Raw genomic sequence first — 10,643 nt, 5'->3', positions numbered from 1 at the left:
GGCCACTGAAGAGTCTGGACGTAACTGAAGACAGGCTTGAGAATCAAGATCTAAGGGGTACAGGGTTGATGGAAGTTACAGTTAACACCGACATAATGTTTATTCTGTGTTGGGCACTCTTCTCAGCAGTTGATGTTCATTTAATTTTCACAACAAGCCCATGATAAAGGTACTAATAACAGTCCTCCTTTACAGATAAGGAAACACGGTACAGAAAGGTCAAGCAACATGCCTGGTAAGCGGCCGTGCCAGGATTCAAGTCCCGATAGTGAACTACAAGGTCCATCCTCTTAACCACCGCACATCCCCGATTCTAGCTAAGAGTTACGCATTTCTTACCCTCTGTCAAGCACTGTTTCTGAAAGTTTTGCATATTGTAACTTACTTAACCCTCTCAACAAAAATAGGATGTCTGTACTAAAATCACAGTTTCTCAGACGAGAAGGGTGAGGCCCCGGGAGATGAAGTAACTTGTCTAAGCTCATATAGCTGATAAGTGGTGCAGCCTGCATCCAAGTTTCTGTATTCAGCCAGGATAGGTGCATTCAGGCTGCCGCCATCTTCCTGGAATTTTTCTCCTACTTTCTCAACATCACTGCTTCATTATTCTTGGCACAGAAAGGGAAGAGGCAAGCATCAAACACCAGACAGAGCTGGGGTCTTTCTGTTTGTTTGATTTTGTTTTGCCAGTTATCTCAAGAGCCAGTTCCAGAATACTCAGAAGTTGTTGATTAATAGATAACGCAGGCTTGTACAATTTTCTTGGTCTCTTCTGCTTCCTATTTTGGAGCAGTTTTGCTAGGTAAGTAATGAAGACATTAAACGCCACGGGAGTGTTAGAAGCTCTCCTTTAGGGATTCTACATCATGGCTCAAGTATTACTTTTCTGTAAATGTCTCCCAAGGCTACATCTCCATGCCTCACCACTCTTAATTGCCTGAGAAAGGCATCTGCTTTCCTGCTCCATTATTCTCTCAAATTCAACATTTATTAGCAGGTAACTTATAAGCATGCCAAGCACATCTGCAAACCCCTTAGACCTTTAGAACAGTGCTTGGCACATGCAAATACTAATGAAAGACAATCCTCACATTCAAGATGGAGACTAGTGGGGGGATACTGGTAAACAGTCATTTACAACAAAGTGATAAATGCTTTGGTGGGTTAAGCATGACATGCTTTGCTAGACGCAATGACATTTCATCCAGCCTTAAGGGAGAGTAAGAGTAAGGTCATGGTAGGTCTCTCGGACAACTGATTCCTAAAACTGAAATCACTATCTTTCTCCACAAACTGGCTCCTTCTTATTTTTACTAATTACACTGCTGTTTTTATGTACCCAGGCTTAAAAACTCAGTCATGGTGTACAAGTCTCTCCTTGCTCACCAATCCAGTGTCTAAATTAATCACTGTGTCCAATCAATTCTTCTTTCTTGTTGCCTCTGTTCTTTACCTTCCCCTAATCTAGTTCTGTCTTTTATCTTCTCAAGCCAAGACCATTATGGAAGTCTGTCATCTTAACCCTAGCCAATTCTCTCTCTTTTTTTTTGCGGGGCTGGGGAGGAGCAGTGCAGGCTGAAGCATGCTGGATCCTAGTTCCCCATCAGGGATTGAAGCCTCCTCTGCTACAGTGGAAGCCAATTTTCTCTGTCAGTTCTTTTCACACCATATTCCAGATTCATTTGCCTAACATACTTTCCCATTAAAAAATTGCAAAAGGTCATTCAGAGCTCAAAGGATAAGGATTAATCCCCTTGTTTTGGCAACATTCTGTTTCTAGCTTTCTCCTCCCACATTCTAGGAATCTCATTGTAAGAGCCTCTGCTTTCAATGTAATAGCGTCTGGGTGCAGTGCAGGAGACCCGGGTTCAATCCCTGGGTTGGGAAGACCCCCAACCCAGAGAAGGAGAAGGAAATGGCAACCCACTCCAGTACTCTTGCCTGGAAAATTCCATGGACTGAGGAGCCTGGTAGGCTACAGTCCATGGGGTCGCAAAGAGTAGGACACGACAGAGCGACTTCACTTTCACTTTCTTTCAACCCTTTTAGAGGAGATCCTCAACCTTTTTCCACCTGTGAGTGGTTTCATGGAAGACAATTTCCCACTAATGGGGGAGGTGGAGTAGGCTGGGGGTGGGGAGAAGCTATTGTTCAGGCTGTAATGCGAGCTGAAAGGAAGTAGCAGATGAATTTTGTTGAATTACCCGCTGCTGACCTCCTGCTGTGTGACACAGGCTCCTAACAGGCCACCCACTGGTAGTGATCTCCAGACCTGCGATTGGGAAACCCTGCTCTAGCCCATCCTTTTCTGCATTCATGCCAGTGTTGACTTTGTCTTTGCTTTCCATTTCTTTTTAAAACATATAACATATCTATATCCTATTTCGCCTCAAAGGGTCATTCGAGTTTTTCCTGTTCTGTGAAGCCTACTTTGAATTCACTGAATTTATTGTTTGTGTTGGTCATTTGGTAATTAGCATGTGTTGCTTTTCTCTTCAGTCAGCTTCACAAAGGCGTGACTTACACAACTGCAACTGTGTGTACCAATGTGACGTTCAATACATCATAATATAAAAGGCTTGCATAGCCCCCAAACACTTCCTTCTGCCCCTTTGAGGTAGTGTCCTCCCTGCCCCAGTCCTAGACAACCACCTACTTCCTTTCTATTAATACAGGTTTGTTTTTCTCTTTTCTAAACTTTCACATAAACAGAAATACTGAGTGTGTACTCTTTTTTGAGTCTGAATTTTTTCTCTCAGCAGGACAGAGGAGCCCAGCAGTCCATGGGGTCACAAGAGTCGGACACGAATTAGCGACTAAACCACCAACCACCATGTTTTCAAAATTCATTCATGGTGTTACATGTATGTTTGTTCATCTGCTTTTTTTCTTTGCTGAGAGAATTTCGTTGTTTGAATATAATACTATTTGTTTATCCATTTACCTGCTGATGAGCATTTGGGTTGCTTTCAGGTTTTGACTTTTAAGAATATTTGTGTAAAAGTCTTTGTGTGACTAGGTATTTTAATGTCTCTTGGACAGATACCAAGGAATGAAATTATGTGGTCAAATGATTTGGGTATGTTACTTTTATGAAAGTTTGCCAAACTGTTTTCCAAAGTGTTGTGACACTTCATGTTCGCAACAGCCATGTATGAGAATTTCACTTGCTCTTTCTCTCTCCAACCCTTGGTTACTCTAAATACTTTGCACTTCCATATTGTGAGTGGTATGGATTTTTTTTTTTTTTTTTTGGCTCTGCCATGTGACTTGTGGGATCTTAGTTCCCCAGGGACTGAACCCAGGCTTCCTACAATGGAAACATGGAGTGCTAATCACTTGACTGCCAGGGAATTCTTATGTAAGTGGTATGGATTTCTAAAATTTCATTCTCCATAATTACTTATTGCTACTATATAGAAATAGTGATTTTTGTACTTTGACTGTTAACTCACTTATTGGCTTAGGTAGCTTTCCGATAGATCCTATAGGCATTTCTATGTATATGATCGTGTCATCTATAGAAAGAAACAGATTTTTATCTTCCTTTTAAACATCTATGTATTTTCTTTCTTTTTATCTTTACTGAACTAATTAGGATCTTTAGCAGAATGTTAAACAGGAATATTGAAGAATGGATATCTTTGCCTTGTTCCTGATCTTAAGAATAAAGCTTTCAGCCCCTGAACATTAACTATGATATTATTAGTGTATACTTCACAGCTGCCATTCATCAGATTGAGAAATTAAGTTCCCTCCTATTCCTATCTTACTAAGAGGTGTCCTTTATTTTTTTTTTTAATCATGAATGGATGTTGAGGTCAAATATTCTTCTAAATCTAATGAGATGATATGATTCGTACCCTTTATTCTCTCAATGTGGTGAATTACATTCACTGATTTTTTTTTTTTTAAGTATTTATTTATTCAGTTGGCTGCTCTGGGTCTTAGTTGCAGCACACAGAATCTTCAATCTTCATTGTGGTATATGCAAACTCTTAGTTGTAATATATGGGATATAGTTCCCCAAGCAGGGATTGAACCTGGGCCCCCTGCACTGGGAGTCTTAGCCACTGGACTGCCAGGGAAGTCCTTACATTCATTGATTTTTTTAAATGTAAAGATAACCTTGCATTGCTGAGCTAAACTATACTTGGACATATTATATTAGTCTTATAATATATTGCAGGATATGTTTGCTAAAAGTTAAATATATTTGCATCTATTCCACAGGGGATGTTGGCCTGTAATTTCTTTTATTTATTTATTTTGCCTAGTTTTGGTAATAGAGTGATGAGTTAAACTCAAAACATGAAATCAAGTGTTTAACAGTCCATTTCTCTTGAAAGAGCTGTGTAACATTGGCATTTTTTCTTATGGGTTTGATAAAATTTATAAGTGAAGTCATCTGGGCCTAGACTTTTCTTTGTGAAAGGAAGGATAATTATAAATTCAATTTATTTAATAACTGTAAAGATAGTCAGATTTTCTGTTTCTTTTTGTGTCAGTTTTGATAGTCTGTTTTCAGTTCTAGAACTTTCATTTGGCCCTTTTTTTATAGCTTCCATTTATCTGCAGAGATTCCCTAACTCTTCTTTCCATACTGCGATATTTTCCTATTTAAACATATTTATAATAGCTCCTTTAAAGTTCTTGCCCGGTAATCACAACTGGTTATCTTGGGGTTGGTTTCTATCAATTATTTTTGTCTTGATTATGAGTCATGCTTTCCAATTTCTCTGCATAAATAATAATTCTAAATTTTGCACAGGATATTTTGGATGATAAATTCTGTTTTTTGTTCTTCCAAAGCATGATGGATTTTGTCCAAATAGCCAGTTAACTTGGCTGGAATCAAACTCCCTGTTCCCACTATGATGGATAGCAACTAAAGTAAGGCTTCCAACTGCTGCTTTTTGCTGGGTCCCTTGAGGTCTCTCCATAAAACATAAAAGTGATTAGTCAAGGATCTGGGTAGAATTCGTAAGCAGATTTTGGTTCCCCCTCCTGAGTGGCTTCTCATTTTCCATGACTATTACTTTTCATTCTGATAGTCTTAGTTTTCACCTTTGACTCCTCAAGCCAGTAAGGCTGCAGTTTTCTGCCTGAGTTCTACTGCCTTTCACAGTGTGGAACAGGGAGCGTAGCCAGGTGGAAAGGCACATAGAGGACACCTCCCCTAGGGCAACTCAACTCTGGAAGACTGGCTTCATGGTCCTGCTTGCTTTAGATGCGCCCTAGTCCCCGCCTCCAGAGCTGTCTGGTATGTTTCTTCCCCAAATTTACATGTCATCCATGGGAGGGTTAATCTGGTACAAGGTTTTTTTGCTACTAACAGAGTAGGAACTACTCTCTTTGCTTTCATGGAGAAATTTGGGGAGATTTAAAGAAATGACACCGTTCACCACTACCATCTTTCCAGAATTCCTAGAGGCTTATTTTTGACTGATAAAATTTGATATTCACACTTGCCATTTCTTTCTTCTCTCACCTAGGTCTAATGATTTTACATGTGTATCTAATCAAGCTTTTTAAGAATAAGAAATAAATACTAGCTAAGCCAGCTCAAAGAATACATTCAAAACAGAATTTAAGCCCAGAATAAAACGCTTGTGACCTTAAATGTCTTAGGTGGTATGGTCCTATATACCACTCCAATCTCATCTCTGATCATTCTCTGCCTAGTTCATTATCTCCAGCGACACCTTAGCTGTCTTGCTATTCCTCAAATTCCAGAGCATGTGCTGTTCCTGATAGCTCAATTGGTGAAGAATCCCCCTGCAATGTCGGAGACCCTGGTTCAACTCCTGGGTCAGGAAGATATGCTGGAGAAGGGATAGCCTACCCACTCCAGTACTCTTGGGCTTCCCTGGTGGCTCAGCTGGTAAAGAATCTGCTGCAATGCAGGAGACCTGAGTTTGATCCCTGGGTTGGGAAGATCTCCTGGAGAAGGGAAAGGCTACACACTCCAGTATTCTTGCCTGGAGAATTTCAGGGACTGTACAGTCCATGAGGTCACAAAGAGTTGGACACAACTGAATGACTTTCACTTTCTTCTGATTATTCAGGTCTCTGATCATATATTGTATCTTCATAGAGGCCTTTACTGACTACACTACCTAAAAGAGTAAATGCTCTCCCCCACCTGAATGATGCTGTACCATCTTACTCTGCTGATTTTCTTCAAAGCAGTAATCACTATCTGAGATTATTCACTTATTTCCTTGTTTTCTTATCTGGCTCCTCACTAAAAGCTCAGCACCAAGAGGGCAGAATCTTTGTCTGTGTTATTCACCAATGTATCCTTACTGTCTACGGCAACTGTCTGGCACAAGTATGTTTAGTAAGTATTTATTAAATAAATAAATGAAGAATAATATGGAAGACGTTGAGGTAAATATAACCCCCCAATAAACTCATCCAATAATAAAAGAAAATTTGATAATCAAAAATATGTATGCAAAAAGTAAATAGTAATATATAAACTATAAGTTCCATATATTCTATTTAACTTAAAGCCACAGCCTTTGCACAGCAAAGGAAGCTATCAATAAAACTAAAAGTCTGCCTACTTAATGGGAGAAGATATTTGCAAATGATATATCTGATGAGGGGTTAATAACCAAAATATAAAAAGAATTCAACTCAATAACAAAACTCAAATAGCCCAATTGAAAAATGGGTAAAGGATCTGAACGGGCATTTTTCCAAAGAAGACATACAGAGACCAACAGGCACATGAAAAGATGCTCAACATCACTAATCATCATGGAAATGCAAGTCAAAACTACGATGAGACATCACCTCATACCTGTCACAATGGCTATTACAAAAAGGATAACAAATAACAGGTATTGGCAAGGGTGTCGGAGAAAGGGAACCCTTTCCTGCACTGTCGATGGGAATGTAAATTGGTGCAGCCACTGTGGAAAATACGGAGATTCCTCAAAAAATTAAATATAGAACTATCATATGATCCAACAATTCGGCTCATGGGTATTTAGCCGAAGAAACCAAAAACACTAATTACAAAAGATATATGCAGGCCTACATCCATTGTGTTTGTATAACTTGATTCTTACATGCAATCTAAAAATATAAATTAGAGGAGAATGATATCAAAGGTAAGATCTACTTTATATGATTTTATTTCTTTAAAGTTATAAGTAGTAAAAGAGTACAGATAATACTTATCAAGGTCACGGACCTGGAAGGCTGGAATTTGAACCTAGGCAAGCTGGCTCGATAGGCCAAGTTCTTAAGAACCCTGCCATACTGTTCTTTACTATTTCTAAATTAAAAATTGCTAAGCACTGTGGCCAAGCAGAAACCTATTTGCTATTAAGCTAGTTGTTTACAACCCATTATATTTTCCCCAAATTAACAGCTGGAAGAGATACTACTACTAGCTATTATTGTAATAGTACTAAATATAGGAGTAAAGCAGTAACATTATTTTAGAAAACATAATCATCAGCCCTCTATACATTATGAGGAATACTTCAGCAAGATGACATGATTGGCTTTAATGTTTTTAATGCTTTCCTGAGAAAAATTACAGTGTGAAATGGAAATTTTTACTTGTAGGGAAAATAAGACGTAGAAAGGAAGAGAATTTGGATATTTAGAAGGTAATCTAAAACTGAGTATACTGGGGTAACCCAGAGAGATGATATGGGGAGGGTGGTGGGAGGGGGTTCAGGGTTGGGAACTCATGTACACCTGTGGTGGATTCATGTCAATGTATGGCAAAACCAATACGGTATAAAATTTTTGAAATTAAAGAACTAAAAAAAAAAAAACAAAAACAAAACTGAGTACCTACACATTACGTGAGAGGCTAATAAAAGGTTTATGGAAAATGTAAGAAGGGTTGTGGGAAGAAAAAATAATGAGAGAGAAATGAAAAGAAGTGCTTTGTAATTTTACCTAGAACATTGAAAAAATATTTCAGTGAGCACCTTTGGTTGCTGTTCAGTTCAGTACAGTTCAGTCACTTAGTCGTGTCTGACTCTCTGCGACCCCATGAACTGCAGCAACGCCAGGCCTCCCTGTCCATCACCAATTCCCAAAGTCCACCCAAACCCATGTCCATCGAGTAGATGATGCCATCCAACCATTTCATCCTCTGTCGTCCCCTTCTCCTCCTGCCCTCAATCTTTCCCAGCATCAGGGTCTTCTCCAATGAGTCAGCTCTTCTCATGAGGTGGCCAAAGTACTGGACTTGCAGCTTCAACATCAGTCCTTCCAATGAACACCCAGGACTGATCTTCTTTAGGACGGACTGGTTGGATCTCCTTGCAGTCCAAGGGACTCTCAAGAGTCTTTTCCAACACCACAGTTCAAAAGCATCAATTCTTTGGCACTCAGCTTTCTTCACAGTCCAACTCTCACATCCATACATGACTACTAGAAAAACCATAGCCTTGACTAGACGGATCTTTGTCGGCAAGTAATGTCTCTGCTTTTTAATATGCTATCTAGGTTGGTCATAATTTTCCTTCAAAGGAGTAAGCATCTATTAATTTCATGGCTGCAATCACCATCTGCAGTGATTTTGGAGCCCCAAAAAATAAAGTCAGCCATGGTTTCGATTGTTTTCCCCTCTATTTGCCATGAAGTGATGGGACCAGATGCCATGATCTTAGTTTTCTGAATGTTGAGCTTTAAACCAACTTTTTCACTCTTCTCTCTCACTTTCATCAAGAGGCTCTTTATTTCTTCTTCACTTTCTTCCATAAGGGTGGTGTCATCTGCATATCTGAGGTTATTGATATTTCTCCCGGCAATCTTGATTCCAGCTTGTTCTTCTTCCAGCCCAGTGTTCCTCATGATGTACTCTCCATATAAGTTAAATAAGCAGGGTGACAATATACAGCCTTGATGTACTCCTTTTCCTATTTGGAACCAGTCTGTTGTTCTATGTCACGTTCTAACTGTTGCTTCTTGACCTGCATACAGGTTTCTCAAGAGGCAGGTCAGGTGGTCTGGTATTCCTATCTTTTTCAGAATTTTCCACAGTTTATTGTGATCCACACAGTCAAAGGCTTTGGCATAGTCAATAAAGCAGAAATAGATGTTTTTCTGCAACTCTCTTGCTTCTTCGATGATCCAGCAGATGTTGGCAATTTGATCTCTGCTTCCTCTGCCTTTTCTAAATCCAGCTTGAACATCTGGAAGTTCATGGTTCATGTATTGCTGGCTTGGAGAATTTTGAGCTTTACTTTACTAGTGTGTGAGATGAGTGCAGTTGTGCGGCAGTTTGAGCATTCTTTGGCATTGACTTTCTTTGGGATTAGAAAGAAAACTGACCTTTTCCAGTCCTGTGGCCGTTGATGAGTTTTCCAAATTTGCTGGCATATTGAGTGCAACACTTTCACAGCATCACCTTTCAGGATTTGAAACAGCTCAACTGGAATTCCATCACCTCCACTATCTTTGTTCATAGTGATGCTTTCTAAGGCCCACTTGACTTCACATTCCAGGACGTCTGGCTCTAGGTGAGTGATCATACCATCGTGATTATCTGGGTCACGAAAATCTTTTTGTACAGTTTTTCTGTGTATTCTTGCCACCTCTTCTCAATATCTCCTGCTTCTGTTAGGTCCATACCATTTCTGTCCTTTATTCAGCCCATCTTTGCACAAGCTATTAATACCCAAGTTAAAGAAACTTTATGAAGAAATTTTAGTAAAGAGTCCCTTTGTAACATGAATAATTATACCTACTATTATTGAGGATTTAAATAAAAATTGAAATCTTATCTTTGTGTTTATAAAATTTTGACTAATTTTGATAGCTATGTCTACTTCTAAGCCAAGCATTATAAAAGTCTAAAAGAAGTACATATTTCTTTACAAAACAGATGTACAGCTGATAAAATGGAGTTTTAGGAATTTATTCAGGCTTTAAGAAATAACTTTTGTTCTCTTTGTACATTTTATCACTGAAGAAAATTTGTGCCCAATGGAGAAGCAAAAAGAAAAAAATTAGCCAGAATTCCATCATTTGTAGCTAACAACTTCATATTTTGGTATATTTTTTATCTTTGTCTTTTATTTATTAAAATTCTGATCATATGTTTTATAATCTTATTTTCCTCTTTAATACATGTTTCTATGTTGTTAAATAGTCTACATATAATTTTTATGGCTGTATATAATCTACTGTACATATAAACTATAATTTATTAAAATAATCCATAAATCAGAAATCTTTAAATATAAATCATTTTTGCACATACATGAGTGCCAAAGAATTGATGCTTTTGAACTGTGGTGTTGGAGAAGACTCTTGAGAGTCCCTTGGACTGCAAGGAGATCCAACCAGTCCATTCTGAAGATCAGCCCTGGGATTTCTTTGGAAGGAATGATGCTAAAGCTGAAACTCTAGTACTTTGGCCGCCTCATGCGAAGAGTTGACTCATTGGAAAAGACTCTGATGCTGGGAGGGATTGGGGGCAGGAGGAGAAGGGGACGACAGAGGATGAGATGGCTGGATGGCGTCACTGACTTGATGGACATGAGTCTGAGTGAACTCCGGGAGTTGGTGATGGACAGGGAGGCCTGGCGTGCTGCGATTCATGGGGTCACAAAGAGTCGGACACGACTGAGTGACTGAACTGAACTGAACTGATTACTTAT

This window comes from Capra hircus, chromosome 10 (genome assembly GCF_001704415.2).
Source record: "Capra hircus breed San Clemente chromosome 10, ASM170441v1, whole genome shotgun sequence".
NCBI classification, from domain to species: domain Eukaryota; kingdom Metazoa; phylum Chordata; class Mammalia; order Artiodactyla; family Bovidae; genus Capra; species Capra hircus.
The sequence above is the reverse complement of the archived record's forward strand: the minus strand, read 5'-3'. Positions refer to the sequence as shown.